Genomic DNA, 16,855 nt, shown 5'->3' on the forward strand with positions numbered 1-16,855 from the left:
TAGCTCAGCAAGGTTAAATCACCTCTAAGACACAGGATCATTAGGGCAGAGCAATCCTTTGAAAATCGAGATCATGTCTCTCTGGGTGCAAGTCTCCAATGGCTCCCCATTTTTCCCAGGGTAAAAGCCCGAGTCTTTTCTAGGGCTATAAGGCCCTGTAGGTCTGTCCCTCCTCCACTTCCTGTCTGTCCTCATTTCCCATCATTTTCCCCTTGGCTCTTTTCCTTCCAGGCTTCCCTTCTCTGTCTCAGCCCTCCCAGTTGCTCCTTAAGGAAGCCAGGCACCCCTCTTTAGGGCTATCCTTGAGGAATCCACTCTGGAAAGCCTGCAGGCTCTTTAGCTGCTTTGGTCTCTGCTCTGTATTGGTTCTTTAGAACTACCCAGACCACCCTATCTGAGGTCACATACCTCCCTATGTCACCAATCTGTGTCTCCTTGTTTTTCTCTCCTTCTTCCTTTTTTCCATGGCACTTAACCTCTAATAGACATACAGTTAACTTGTTGGTGTTTATTGTTTGTTTTCCCTGCTAGAATGTAACATCTACAAAGATAAGTATCTTGTTCTCTGATGTATCTCACACACCTAGAGGAGCAAGGTGCTAATATTTAATAAGAGAACCGTCAGGGTAAGAGAGGTCCCCCTTCTACTCTAGCTGTGGGTCTTACTGATTACAAAGCATAACTTAATACTAAGCATAACTTAATCTGGATTTTGGCCTCCTTGTTTTCTCTTATATTATAGTGTTTTTTTTTTTCTTTTTTGTGTGATTTTTCATGACTAGGTACACTTTGAGATCCTACTGTAAAAAAAAAATCCAATATTTCCTCATAATGTTTAATTTTTACAGGATTTTAAAATAGGGGTTTTAAAGGCCATATAAAAAAAACTCATAGCTAACATCATACTTGATGGTGAAAACCTGAGAGGTTTTTCTTTTTTCTTTCTTTCTTTTTTTTTTTTTTTTTAAAGATCAGAAACAAGATGAGGTTGTCCACTCTTCCCACTTTTATTCAACATAGTACTAGAAGTCCCAGGCATAGCAGTCAGACACACAAAAAAGAAAGTTGCACCAAAAATAATAAAATACTTAGGAATAAACTTAACCAAGGAAGTGAAAGACCTGTACTCTGAGGACTATAAAATTGAAGAAAGAAAGTGAAGATGACACAAATGAAAATACATTCAATGCTCATGTATTGGAAGAACAAATATTGTTAAAATCTATATGTTCAATGCAATCCCTATTAAAATACCAATAGGAAGCACTATGTTGTACCCCTGAAACTAACGTAAATTGTGTGTCAACTATATTTTTTATTTTTTTAAAGATTTATTTATTTATTTGAGAGAAAGAGAGAGCACATAAGCAGGAGGGGCAGAGGGACAGGAAGAGAGGGAATTTCAACTAGATTTCATGATGAGCACAGAACCCAATGCGGGACTTGATCTTACGACCCTGAGATCATGACCTGAGCTGACAGAGTCGGATGCTTAACTGACTGTGCCACCTGGACACCATAAGTATACTTTACTATGAAACATAAAATAAAATGGGATTTTCTCAAAGTGATCCATGAAAATATTTAAGAGGCAAAATAAGTTCCAGGTAAAAGAAGGAATAACTTCCATAGTAGAAATCAGGGGCTATTTGTTGCGTGAATATCAAATGTGGTACTTTTATTTTTAGGTGTAATGCAGCCTATAGGTCCACTTTAAATTCTTGGGTCTGTAAGTCTGTAATCAGTAAATAATAGAAGAATATTTAACATCAGTACAATAAGCAAGAGGGAACTCTCTCTAGCTCTCTCAGTCATCCATGCTAACATAATAAAGAAGGCAATGGAGACTTCTTTTTCTCTTCAGGAACAATGTAACATTAGCAGAAATGTAATTATATTATAGTGAGACATAGTGTACCATATATTATAGTGAGACATGTCACTTTTGGAATATTCAGTCCTTTGTGCTTCTCCAAACATGAGCCTTATCCCAGTATCTTATATTGCTAATACTGTAGGGACAAAGTGTGAAATTTCAGTCATGTGACCAATGTTTACTCAATTCTGAATCTTAGGAGATTTGGAATAAATAACTTAGAAATGAGTTATTATTAAGGATTCAGAAACCATCTCACTGAATTCCCATAGAAATAAAAAATCATGTTACAAGGAAAATTTTCATGCATCTGTGAACATATTTCTGTTATTTTTTTTTCTAGGCTATTGAATTAAAATGCTAGTGTTTGAAAAAATTCTGAAATCCCCCCAATTTTTTTTAATTGAAAAAAAACTCCAGGGACGCCTGGGTGGCTCAGTTGGTTAAGCAGCTGCCTTCGGCTCAGGTCATGATCCCAGCGTCCTGGGATGGAGTCCCGCATCGGGCTCCTTGCTCGGCAGGGAGCCTGCTTCTCCCTCTGCCTCTGCCTGCCATTCTGTCTGCCTGTGTTCGCTCTCTCCCCCTCTCTCTCTGATAAATAAATAAAATCTTTAAAAAAAAAAAAAAAGTCCAAGTATACACCTCTGCAGCATACATTGATTTCAAGATAAAATATCCTCTTGAATCTTTAAGGCAATATTCTAGTTAAAGTTCTATTGTTAATATTTTGAACAAGCAATTGCATTTTCCTGTGTAATTTTTAACCAGAGTAGATGCAATTTATATAGCAAATTTTGCTAGCACAATTGAAGATAACATAATTTAGCTGTGCTTTCTGTATATTTTATTTTATTTTGGTGTTATGACATTCTTGACATGAAACAGAAAATTTGGGACCCAGATTGGTTTTAGTACACATAACAGAAGTGAAGAGGTACAAACACACTACCAGACAAAGTGCAGCTTACCTTCACCTCCACTGCCTCCACCTGCCTAAAGAGAGTTACATCTAGAGTATCCTGTGAATATTACATTCTGAAAGTATTGCCCTAGATGCCTTTATTTATCTATTTATTTGTTTGTTTTTAGATTTTATTTACTTATTTGACAGAGAGAGATCACAAGCAGGCAGACAGGGAAACTCCATGGAAAATTTTCATAGTAAAGAGAAAATACAGTTAACCTTTGAGTGGACTTGACTACTTTGTTGTTGGCATTGCCTAGTGTGGTTACCAAATTGTTTTGATTTCTAATCACAATGCACTTAGGGAACGCCTGGGTGGCTCAGACGGGTAAGCATCTGCCTTTTGCTCAGGTCAAGATCCCAGAGCCCTGGCATCATGTCCTGCCGACATCAGATTCCTTGCTCAGCGGGGAACATGCTTCTCCCTCTGCCTGCCGCTCCCCTACTGCGCCTTCTCTCGCTGACAAATAAATAAATAAAATCTTAAAAAAAAAAAAAGAAATACACTTAATGTTATGATCGAGCACACACATGTACACGCGCACACATACAATTAAGACAGACATTGCCTTCAGGGTTAAGATGGTAGATTGAACATACAAGTTTAATCTTGATCCCTCAAAAACCCACTAAAGCTATAGTGATGAGATTATTTTTAAAAAGACATAAGCCCATAAAAGGAACAGAAGAGGAGGCAGCAACAACATAATTTTGGAAGTGGGAAAGCAGATGGACAAGTTAGGTAACTGACTAGCTGATACCAGAGAGAAAACCCTATGCCAACATTGGGAAAAGCTGAGAAATAACAAAATTTACACTTCAGAAAACTCAAAAGGCTCAGGAATTGGCAGCACTAGGAATCTCTGGGAATAACTAAGACAAGGAAGGTAGTGTGCAATGTACCCCATAGCCTTGGGTATGTGGTCTTCTCCTTTTCCAGCAGGAGACTAACTGGAAGCCTCTGGACAAGGGGTCACCAGGCACAGCTGAAGAAGGCATGTTATACACCAAACCTGGCTATCAAGTGACCATATACAGCCTGAACTTTGAAACCCATGGGCACCCTGTCGCCATCATAACAATGGCACCAGGAACTTTATCCTCAAGATTGCAGATAGGTATTCTCCGCAGAATGTGACTGGCCCAGGAAAAGACCTAAAGGTACTGACACTAGACACTCCCCATGATTATGACAAAGGCAGGTCAACCCATGGTGAAGGTCAAACGTGATCATCCCCAACCAGATGCTTAGAAATTCCAGTCACCCTTGTCATCTTCCACACTTCATTATAAAAAGAAATGTATGGCTTACTAAATATCTGAAGAAAGTTTCCCAAAGATAAAGACCAAAAATCAACTAGAAGGAAACAAACTAAGAAAAAAAAAATTCAGAACACTGCCATTAATATCTTTACTGACGTAAGGTAAGAGACTATCTATGAAACAAAAGTAGGAAGCTAGAATACAGGGACACAGTAAGCAACAACAGGAACAAAGAACCTGAGCAGTGACAAGCAGAAATAAAAATCTCAGTAAGAATTTGGACCATGAACTCCTGCAGTTGCCCAAAACCCCTAGCAAGTAGAGCAAAAAAGATAAAGAGATGGAAAACGAGACATGAGGGAAGAAAATCAAAAGGCTAGTCCACAGGCACAGCTTATGGATTTCCATAAGGCACAGCAGAGAAAATGAAGGGAGAGATCCTTAAAAACAAAGAAACAAATGATAAAATATTCTAGAACAGAAGATCATGAATCATCAGTTCGAAACGACCCCTCAAGAATCTACTTTGGTGGCTAAAAATATACCCATACCAAAAAATATCATTATGAAAATCGAGAACACTGGGGACAAAACGTGGATTCTACCAGCTAGCAAAGATAAACAACAACACACCACTGGTCACATGCAAAAATCAGAATGGCTATAGGCTTAACAATGTGCTGAAAACAAGCACACAGGGGAGCAAACGTTTCAAAATTCTGAAAGGACATTATTTTCAGCCTAAAATTCTATACCAAGCAAACTGTCAAACAGCATGGGGATGGGGGAAAAAAAACCTTTTCAGAAATGCAAAGTCAAAATCATTTTTTTTCGCTTTTCTTTCATTGTTTCTCAAGAATGTACTGTGCAATGTACCTCGTCAAAATAGGAAAGTGAGAGAGAGAGGAAGACGCAGGCATGGGAGTCACAGCAGGAGTCAAGAATGATGGTGAAGGAAAACTCCCGTGTGATCACAGTGCGTATGGTGAAGAGGGTCATCCGTCCCCGTAGGGCAAGGGACAAGAATGTTGACAGCTGTCAGAGTCATGCCTTCCATCATCATACCCTCTTTTTACCTGAAAAAGTATTAGAGTTTTACTATCTGAAATGACAGTAAACCAAGAAAGACATGAACGTGAGACCCCATCAACTGGGAATTCCATCTAAAAAAAAAAAAAAAAATCAAAAGAAATTCAAAAGATAATGGCTGTGCAGCAGGCTTGAGAACAGTTGGCTTAGTGAAAAGGAAGATGGAGGATTCCAGGATGAATTTTCCAAGAACTGTCACAATGCAATGGATCAATTACCTGATGAAATTGATCCTGTGGAAAATTTTATTGAGAGATGACTGGAAGATGTGGGAAGAAGATTTACTTACTACAGGGAAAGCAAAAAGTAAGAAACAACTGTAGGGCAATATAACACATACACATCATGTAGACACTGAATTTTGACTTATTGAAAAGTTACAAAACCAAAAAATAAAAAAACAAAAATGAAAACAAACAAACCAAAAATCTTACAAAACCTAGACTGGAAGGATGGGAGGATATGTGAAGAGAAATAGCAAAAACAGAAAACAAAAAACAAAAAACAAAAAACAAAAACCCAAAAAAGAAAGAAAGAAAACACCTAAATCGTCATTTACTAGAATTGGAAGCAAACAGAGAATGTTCAAAACTGCTTAATCAGAAGTTAGTTATATACACCTACTATCAAACATATGGAAATTTATAAGCCTCAGAAGAAACAGCCAAAAAATAGAGTTGCTTGGAACAGAGGCGTGGGGGTACAGTGGAAATGCGGAACAGGGAGCCATAATCTTCTTTCATAAAGGGCTGAGATTATTTGATTGTAGTTATTATTTTAAACTTCCAATTTTATAAGTTGTAATCATAAATTTAAATTTATAATTCTATATTTCCATGCAGTTGTAGGAAATAGTACAGAGCTCCTGTGTACCCTTTCTTCAGATTCCCCCGGTGGTAATACCTTGCAAGGCTATAGTACAATATTGCAACTGTGATATTGACATGGACATAGTCAAGATCGGGGAACTTTCCACCACAGCAGAGTCCTCACATCGTCCTTTCCCCCACAAACTCCCTCCCTCTCACTCTGTAGTCATGACCCCGGCAACCACTGATCCGATCTCCATTAATTTTATCATTTCAAGAATGTTATAGAAATCACATAGTCTGTGATCTTTGGGGATTTTTGTTTTGTTTCACTCAGCACGATTCGTTCAAGATTTATCCACATTGTTGTACATACCAATAGTTCACCTTCCTTTGTGAATGGTGTTCTACAGTTTGTTGAAGGACATCCAGGTTGTTTTCAGTTTTGGGTTATTATGAATAAAGCTGCAATGGACATTCATTGGAGTTTTATATGAACATAAGTTTTCAGATTTTTGGGAAAAATGCCCAGACATACAGTTGCTTGGTCATATAGTAGCTGCATGTTTAGTTTCATAAGAAACAACTAAACTGTTTTCCAGAGCGACTGCATGTTCTTCGTTCCCATCCGCTACGTATGAATGAGCCATCATCCCAGTCCTTCCCAGAGGATGATACTGTTACTGGTCTTTATTGTAGTCATTCTGACAGGTGTGTGCTGGTATTTCCTACAGTTTTAGTAGGTGTTTCCCTAACGGCTAATGATATTATATTCTTCTCATGAGTTCATCTGCCAACTGAACCTCTTTGGTTCACCAACTTCTTTCTTTTTTTCTTTTAAAGATTTTATTTATTTATTTGCCAGAGAGAGAGAGTGAGAGAGAGAGAGAGAGCAGAGGAAGATGGAGAAGCAGGCTTCCTGCTAAGCAGGGAGTCTGATATGGGGACTCGATCTCAGGATCCTGGGATCACAACCTGAGCCCAAGGCAGATCCTTAACTGACTGAGCCACACAGGTGCCCCTGTCACAAACTTTATAATTAATTTTCTAATGTAATTATTTTTGTTAACTACTGAGTTTTGAGAGTTCTTTATATGTTCTAGACACTAGTCTAGACACTAGTCTATTGTAGACATGTGGTTTGCAAACATTTCCTCTCATTCTGCAGCCTTTCATCCTCTTAACAAGGTAGTTCTCAGAACAAAAGTTTTCAATTTTGATGAAGTTCATTTGGTCAATTTTCCTCTCATGAATAATGCTTTTGGTGTCAAATCTAAGAACTTTTTGCTTAGTTCCAAATCCCAAAGATCTTCTCTCATGTTTTTTTAAAAAAAGTTATACAGTTTTATGCTTTACATTAAGTTTGTGATTCCTTTTGTGTTAATCTTTATTATTTCACTGTTAAAAGTAGGCATATGTATTACTATGGCAACACAGAAATTCTTTGAAAAAAATATGAAAAGACTTTTGAAACAACAATCCTTGTGACACATTCTAATTCCCATTCTGTCCTACCCTCTCCATCCCATCTAACTCCATTCCTTCCCATCTCACCTTGTTTCATTTCATTAGAAAAATGATAACCGGGGGTGCCTGGGTGGCTCAGTGGGTTAAGCCTCTACCTTTGGCTCAGGTCATGATCTCAGGGTCCTGAGATTGAGCCCTGAATCGGGCTCTCTGCTCAGCAGGGAGCCTGCTTCCCCCCTCCTCTCTCTCTACCTGCCTCTCTGCCTACTTGTGATCGCTATCTGTCAAATAAATAAATAAAACCTTTGAAAAAAATTTTTAAAAAAGGAAAAAAAAAAGAAAAATGATATCCGTACTCATTAATTTGATTTCCCGGCACTCTAATGGACAGAAAGGCACCATAGACACAGTCGTTCCTGCCTGGTTGGTGCACATCCTCATTTTTGACTCTTGTTCAGGATTTCTTTTTTTTTAACATTTCCATCAATTCTATTTCACATGTTTAAAAAAAAAAAATCACCCATTGCTCTTTAACATGAAGATAAACCCCGAGGTTTCTTACCTGCTTCCTTTTTACTTGCTTCCTCATGAAGCAGCACACGGTAATACACACGGTCTGCAACCCACCTCCCATGAGTCCTAGAGTCTAAGGAGAGAGCACTGGCAAGTTCAGGGCCAGCTCAAATACCTAAAGGCTGGCGAAGTGAGAGGTACTCTTGTTTCTTTCTCTAAAGTTCTGTGCTTTTCTACAGTCACCTCAGAAACAGAACACCGTCTCCTTATTCTTCACAAAACTACATTCTCAGTAACTTCCTAAAATATTATCTCACCTTTCAGTATCAACTTTTAGGACACAGTTGATTATTCCAAGGCAGGTAAAACCCTATGCGCAGTGCCTGCCCAAGGTAGGCAACTCGATTGCTGGGGGATTCAATCGAAATCCTAATGTAGTCATGTGTACCAAATACATTCACCAGCACTCTTGTGATGTGGCAAATTTGGTTTTTATTTTGTTTGTTTTGGGGTTTGTTAAATAGCAACATCCAGAATTACTAATTCACACTAATGAGAGATCTATTATGTAAGACACTACTGTACTTGAGCATTTTCTCTTAAAGATCAAAGATCCCACTTACGCTGATTGAGTAGATAATTCATGCATTATCAGCATCTTAAATTATGTTAATTATGATATGAAATTCTCTAAGATTCTCTATTAAGGACTGTCAATTAACCTTACTGGCTAACAGAAATGCCGACAAAACCTCATGGAATAGTTCCTGACAATTAAAAGGAATCTTTCTGTTGTGAGGGATGATACGAGGCACCAGAGTTTCCAAAAACAATTAATATGGTCTCTGCTACTAAAATTGCTGATGGCACCATAATAGTGGCTTAGTAACTGCCCATAAGGTAAAAAGGAAAAATATAAAAATGCTTTTCTTCTTTTTAATTGAATATGTTACTACATTGACTGTCTTTATTCAAAATGGGAACACTGGAGTATGTGTTCTTTTAAAATTATTGTGACTATAAAGCAACCCAGGAATTTCATTATCTTCTTAAAAATCACTCAATACCCCCTTTATTGAATACCTCAGCACTTAGGGATTCAGCCATAAACACTTTTAATAATATCACACTTTAGGTTTCAATAATGCATTTCATTTGTATGCTGGCTTTTTATAATCCCAAAGCAATTTTTTATCAATGAGGTTTAATGACTTGACTCCTGAATAACTAAATATGAAATCATTTATTTGTTCATTATCTGTTCACTATCATTTCACTCACTAATAAATATTTTCTAAGCAACTATTATGTGCCACACACTGTATTGTCACGTAGTAAACCAATGCCTCTCTTTCCAAACAAATGAACTATTTCTGTTATCTTTAATAAAGACAATGACCCCTGGATAAATAGTAATAAATCGCATGAGGTATAATAAAGATAATGCCATCTCTCTGGGATTATATAAATTATTCAGCAGGAGGACTTCTAAAATTCAGTCTGAAGACTAAAGGAATAAAGTTTATATGAAGTATAACTTTAAAGCTTCCATTTACAATCAGTAGGCATTACCACCAAGCACTGGATAAAGGGAAGATGAAAACATGCAAATTAATCGAGCCTAGGACTTCAATTAACAAAAATTAATGCAGAGATTGGTATTAATGAAATAATCAATAATAATATTCCTTTCAATTTATTGAGTGCCTATTCTGCGGTGGGCATTGAACAAGGGATTTTTACACACATTATATCGCATTATTATACACACACTCTATTAAGTAGGTATCATTTCTGCTACTTGACAGAGAGAGAGAGGGAGAGAGACGATAAATTAAAGTGTGGTGAGGTTAGGTCACTTGCCTCAGCTCATCCAGCCTAATGTGGAAATCAGGGTTTGAAACAAGTTCTGTCTTATTCCAAAACTGATTCTTATTCCAAAAGTGGTTTTTCTAACCACTGTTGGATTAATTCAGTTTTCATTAAAAAAATAAAAAAATCCCTGGAGGACTCACCATACTCAAAGCACCTGAGTTTTTCCAATCAAAACAAGGATCTAAAACTCCTGGCTTTGTGAAAACCTTTTTTTTTTTTTTTTTTTTTTTTTTAATTCGCACACACACACACACAAATCTACTTCTGTAGACTGTTGTACCTCTACAAGTAAATCATCTAAGTGTTTGTAATTAGAGCAAGATAAATCATAGTCTAGCAGGATTGCCTTTATTAGAACAAATGTTCGGGATGCCTGGGTGGCTCAGTTGGTTGGACGACTGCCTTCGGCTCAGGTCATGATCCTGGAGTCCCGGGATCGAGTCCCGCATCGGACTCCCAGCTCCATGGGGAGTCTGCTTCTCTCTCTGACCTTCTCCTCATTCATGCTTTCTCTCACTGTCTCTCTCTCAAGTAAATAAATAAAATCTTTAAAAAAAAAAAAAAAGACCAAATGTTCGGCAAATCCTAGCAAAGCCAAGTGATAAGAACAAAAGGAAGGTCAACGACACACAGATAACTAGGACAGGCAGTGGGACACGCCTGACAGCATCATCTCAGACAGCCTCCTCATTCAGGAAAATAACTGAACTAGGTCAAATTACAAGAGATTGAGACTTAGACACAGGGCACTTTACCAGAGGGAGGAACATTCCGAATCAATGACAGAGTGACTTCAAAAAATGTATTTAATCCTATCTCCAAAAGGATGAGCTCTGTCTTCTTTGAATCATATTCAGAAACACCTGACCTCAATAAAGGCAGTCACGGTTGACAATGGGCCGACAAACCGCAGAATGACACATTTGCATTATTCATTAATCCAATCTGTTGGGGAATTCAAAGTAGATCTGGTAATTTTTCCCCTCAACTTTCAATTCTTATCAGGTTAGCAGTGATATTGCCAGGAAATGCCAAGGTGTAAACCTTTGAATACCTCTTGGATGAGGTTGGCCAGACATAGCAATGTTTGAGCGTTGCTTTAAAAAAAAAAAGGGAATTCCTGGTGCATTACCTTAACTGACACTTGAAGGGATGGGGAGAGTATGCCTTGGATGCAGTGATAAAGGTGCATGGCTTGGGAAGATTTTCCATATTAACTGAAACAGAGGACAATAAATCATTTGACTAACACTAAACTTATATCTGATTTATATCATGTTTCATTCATTCATTTATTAAAGGTGATGTGACCTATGTGAAAGAAAACATGCTGAGCAGCATGGTAGAACATACAAAGAGTGACGGAATGACATCTAAATGCCATTTCCAATCTGAGCTTTGGCATTTAGACCGACCTACACAGGAAAGTTATTTACCTTTTCTAGGTCTTGATTTCCTTATCTGCAAGATGGTTGTGTGGGCATACAATGAACCAAGAGAAAATGCCTCGTCAATGCCTGGCACATATTATGTGCTAACAATGTTGGTTTCCTTCCCTTCCCTTCTTTGGCTCTAGGTGCAGGGAACTGTAGGAAAGAACACCAATGGAACCGTACACGAACATATTGGTTCAGAGAACTAACAGCATACTGCAAAGACTTAAAGTGAATAAGCTACCAGTGACTAGAACACTAGGTCGCCATACTGCCCATAATACTTAGAGCTCCTCCCCTTAAGAGGTGGGGCCTCTTTCTCCACCCCTGGCATCTGGGCTGACCTTGTGTGATTTTGCAGTGGAGGTTACTCTGTGAGAATTTAGCCTGACCCACCATAGGCCTTGTGGGTTGGTCTTGCACTGTTCTCCAGAGCTCACCACCACTCTGAACCAGCCCAACCTGCTGGAGGCTGAGAGACCTCATGGAGCAGAGATGAGTCAGCCTAGCTGAGGCCTCCTCAGGCCAGTCAGCACCCCCAGGCAACCCAGTGGCTGATCACAGATGCACCAGAGAGTCCAGCCAAGAACGGAAGTACTGCGTGACAGAAATGCCTCCTAAATAAATGGTTGCTGTTTTGAGCCACTGAGTCTGGGGGGAGGGAATAGTTTTGCTGTAACAGATAACTGATACAAATGTAAAAAGACATGAGGTTATGACATTTTTCAACCAAAACACAAAATCATGGGAACACAGGTTCAAAACAATTTGGGAAAGATTTAGTCACCGATTCCAGCAGAATGATGTGGTATACCAGTTGCTGTTGCCTTAGATTAATGAAAAATGCAAATTTCTCACCAGCGGGGAATTAAGGGTTTCATGTGCAAATGAATCTTTGTAACTGGAGGTACAGAGATTAATTTTCCCCAGGCAATACTCCTGTGAGCTTTCTATATTTTTGGAGTCCAGGAACTGTTGTTATGCATTGTACATGGCAACAGAGGAAAAAGATGGCAAGAGAAGAAAAGCTGGGGAAAATTAGACATCGAAAATAAAAGGAATTTGGAACAATGTAGTGAGTTTCACACTGCCGACAGCACAAAAGAAGCCTGGCTAGCTCGTCTCGTTCCTGTGTTAGCTGTCTATTGCAGAGAAAGCACCCTGGCCTTCCTCTAACCTTTTATTTTCTTCTTTACCAACTGGAACACCCCATGAAAGTGATTAAATACAATTTTAAAATTGTGTCATATTGGTTTCTCTTTGTGGAACAGACAACTAAAGTGTTGCCTTTGAAGGAAATAATTTGAGATATACGAATGAAAAAATCACCATGCAGCTTAAAAATGCTTCTCTTAAATATGGGCTAAATTCTGTGATTGGTGTAATGGCTAACTTGGTGCTTGTTTTGTGCGAATTTCAGAGGTCACCCACGGGTTGTTTCTGAAAAGTGTGAGGTCTGCCAAGTAAGGAGGATGCCTTTTGTGCCCCCAGGTGCCAGTTAGTACTGTAAGGGGTGGGGCTGGGCAGTAAGCTTTACAGGCAGCTGAGAAGTTCTCTGTCACGGGACTCATCATGTCTACTCATTTGGCTCCTTTGGTGCCCAGGAAAATGCTAACCATGAGCAGCGGCCCCCCAAACACCTGTGACTTGACTTCAAATCTGCCAGTTAAAGGCATATCCAAATTCTGTGAATGTTCCACTGAGGAGCACACACAGACACCACCTAGGACAGGTGGGGCACACTTGACCTGCTTCTCGGGAACTGAAGGGCGGTAGCTCACAGTGAGAAGGGAAGTCAAGGAGGGGACTGGTGAGAGGGAAGAAGCCATGGGAAACACTTTGCATCACAGAAAGATGAGACCAGGGTCAGGACAGAAAATGAGACCCTGGCATCCCGTAGCCAATCTACTTCCCCCACCCATCCCCCCAATCTTCCTCCTTTTTAGTTTGGAATCGCCAGAATGAAAGGTTAAGGGAAAAACCAGAAGAGCAAGTATGGAAATCCGGGTTTGGAAGAAAGTTTCTTTGGGGTTTTCTGGCTCAATATTCTGAAGAGCCTAGAAACCCCTGAATGCTTCTCTTAAATATGGGCTAAATTCTGTGATTTGTGTAATGGCTAACTTAGTGCTTGTTTTGTGTGAATTTCAGAGGTCACCCACGGGTTATTTCTGAAAAGTGTGAGGTCTGCCAAGTTCGGTTTGAAGGTTTCCAGTGATGGACTCCACTCCATCGGTGTGAGGTCTCTAACTGCTAGCCTGTCGTGTTATTGACGTTAAAACTGGTATTGCACACTTGGTTCTGATTCTGTCCTTTGAAGTGACCAAGAACATCTCTTTAGCCTCTCGAAGCTGCTGCTGCTGCTTCGCACATTCTAAAAGAACGAATGCTGGAATAGACGTTAGAACACTGTGGTTTGGCTACTGACCAGCTAGTTCCCTGCTCCCTTCTTTTATTTTCTTTCTTTTTTTTTTTTGGTCGCACTAATCATATGTTCGGTATTTTATTAATATCACTTTTTGCAAGGTTGCACTAAGAATGGAATCTAATAGTCTAGTTACATGTGATCGAGTTTAAGGGTCAGGATATGACTGGTTGCATGTGTGTGTGTGTTTGAGAAATAATACATAGGACACTGGACGTGAAAGGTTTAGTCTAGGGGTCACAAACCCAAGTGACTTTAGAGGCAGGAAGGTAACGGAAACATGTAAACGAGAAGGGGAGCTGGTGGGTTGGAATTCCTAGAAAGACAAGAGGGAGGGGTGGATTCTGCAACTTGAAAGACATATCCAATTTAAAAACATTTATGGTAGCTGGCCACTAAGAGAGTTGACAATGACCCTCCCTCCTTTTGTGCCATCCCCTTCTGTACTGCATCAGGGTTAGTCTGTATGACCACTAGCATAAGGAAGCAATGGTACATCACTTCTGAGGTTGGAAAAGACTGCAGCTTCTGTCTTGGGTTCTCTCTCCTTCTCTTGAGCATCCTTTCTCTGTTGAATTATTAGCTTTGGGGGAGCCAGAGGACATTCAGGCTACCTATGGAGTGGCTGATATAAGGAAATGAGGCCCACCAGCCTGGAAATAAATTCCTTCCCAGTTGAGCCTTAAGATGACTTTTATGGCCGACAAAACCTTGACTGCAACCCTATAAGAGAATGAGCCAGAGTCACCCATCCAAGCTGCTGCTGGATTCCTGATTGTAGAAAGTGAGATTATGAGTCTCTTGCCACATTTGTGGCAAATTGTTATGTATCAGTAGATGAGTAATACAGCATTCCAATTCACTTTAAGGCATTGATGTACACACACACACACACACACACACACACACACACACTTTGATGTGCTGGGGAAACAGAATTTAGAACTCTGGTTTACAACCCCACGTTTCTCAATGAGACCTGGATCCGTGGAAGTCCAAAGAAATACGGTTTAAGGTTGTACTCGTAGGTCATTGGGCAGCTTAGCTTCTGCTGGAAGCAAGGAGTTGGGATTCATTCAAAGCCTATATCTTAAGCAGGAAGCTATTTTCCTCACCAATAGGAACCAAATATGATTTTCCCTATCACTATAGGATGACAACAAACATTGGGGCAGAACCTAGAGAAATCTGGACAGAAATTCTGTCCTATAACACAAAAAGTACTTGGATTAGAATAGAAAGCCAAGAGGAACTTCTGTCCATTCAAAATAGAAACACATTTCTTCAGTAATTAAAAACCAGAAACACGGGGTGCCTGGGTGGCTCAGTGGGTTAAGCCTCTGCCTTCAGCTCAGGTCATGATCTCAGGGCCTGGGACCAAGCCCCACATCCGGCTCTCTGCTCAGCAGGGAGCCTGCTTCCCCCCCACCCTCCTGCCTGCCTGTCTGCCTACTTGTGATCCCTCTCACTCTGTCAAATAAATAAATAAAATCTTTAAAAAATAAACAAACAGGGGCGCCTGGGTGGCTCAGTGGGTTAAGCCGCTGCTTTCGGCTCAGGTCATGATCTCAGGGTCCTGGGATCGAGTCCCACATCGGGCTCTCTGCTCAGCAGGGGGCCTGCTTCCCTTCCTCTCTCTCTGCCTGCCTCTCTGCCTACTTGTGATCTCTCTCTGTCAAATAAATAAATAAAATCTTTAAAAAAAATAAAAAATAAAAAACAAACAAACAAACCAGAAACAGGTATTTCACAAAAAGTATTGGAAAAAGCAACTCTTACCAGAAATATGATAACTATAGGCATACTCGCTTTATTGCACTTTGCAGATATTGCTTTTTATTTATTTATTTTTTTAACTAATTGAGGGTTCAAGACTTCCATACAGGAAGTAACTGCAGATGTGGTGGAAACAGCAAGATGGGATGGAATCGCTGCAATCTGTTGATCAGACTTGATCAGAAGAGGAGTTGTTTCTTATGGGTGAGCAAAGAGAATAGTTTCTTGAGAAGGAATCTCTAGGTGGAGATGCTGTGAAGACTGTTGAAATGATGACAAAGGATTTAGAGCATGGCATAAACATAGTGGATAAAAGCAGGATCTGCGTTTGAGAGGACTGACTGCAATTTTGAAAGAAAGTTCTGCTGTGGACAAAGTGCTACCAAACAGCTTCTCATGCTACAGAAAAATCATCTGTGAAAGTTAGAGTCAACTGATGTGGCAAACTTCACTGTTGTCTTATTTAAGTATTTGCCCCAGCCTCCCCCACCGTCAGTAGCCACCACCCTGATCAGTCAACACGGAGCAAGATCTCCCACCAGCAAGATTATAATTCGCTGAAAAATCAGATGATGATTCACGTTTTTTAAGCAATGAAATATTTTTTAGGGGCAGCTGGGTGTCTCAGTGGGTTAAAGCCTCTGCCTTCGGCTCAGGTCATGATCCCAGGGTCCTGGGATTGAGACCTGCATTGGGCTCTCTGCTCAGCTGGGAGCCTGCTTCCTCCTCTCTCTCTGCCTGCCTCTCTGCCTACTTGTGATCTCTGTTGCAAATAAATAAATAAATAAATAAACTAAAAAAAAAAAAAATAGAAATATTTTAAAATGAAGGTATGTATACTATTTTTTTTAGACATAATACTTTTGAACACTTAATAGACTGCACTACAGTGTAAATATAACTTTCATATGCACTGGGAAACCAAAAATTTCCTTTGGCTCTCTTTATGGTGTTATTTGCTTTATGGGGGTGATCTGGAACCCAACCTGCCATATCTCTGAGGTGTGCCTGGACTGAGTCACTTAGAATCTATGATCAGAGATTGAGAGGTCTCCCCCTGCCCTCCACCCCCCGACATAGTGATAGGAACATTGGAATAAAGAAGCAGATCTTAGGGGGACAGGAACAGTATAGGACACCCCGGAGAGGACCAAAATGTGTCTCTGAATGAAGAATAATGGACCAAATGGATAATGAACCTGAACAACTAAAGGAAAAAGAAACCTATGGACCAGAATTGAGGAACTTTCTCCAGGTAATGGTTTTCACCAACTCCTTAGTGGAGAAGGACTGAATGTGTGTTTCAGAATCCTACTGACTCCCCTTGGTAGACTTTTGCTTAGAAGGATGCTAACAGTGAAGTTGGGC

General features: G+C 39.7%; 1 protein-coding gene across 1 annotated transcript in view; it reads right to left on the reverse strand.

Annotated features, from left to right (window-relative positions):
• The window catches only part of KCNQ5 (potassium voltage-gated channel subfamily Q member 5), a 539,583-nt gene that overhangs the window by 36,322 nt on the left and 486,406 nt on the right, over positions 1-16,855 (reverse strand). The window lies entirely within an intron of this gene.

Source organism: Mustela nigripes, chromosome 5 (assembly GCF_022355385.1).
Source record: "Mustela nigripes isolate SB6536 chromosome 5, MUSNIG.SB6536, whole genome shotgun sequence".
NCBI lineage: Eukaryota > Metazoa > Chordata > Mammalia > Carnivora > Mustelidae > Mustela > Mustela nigripes.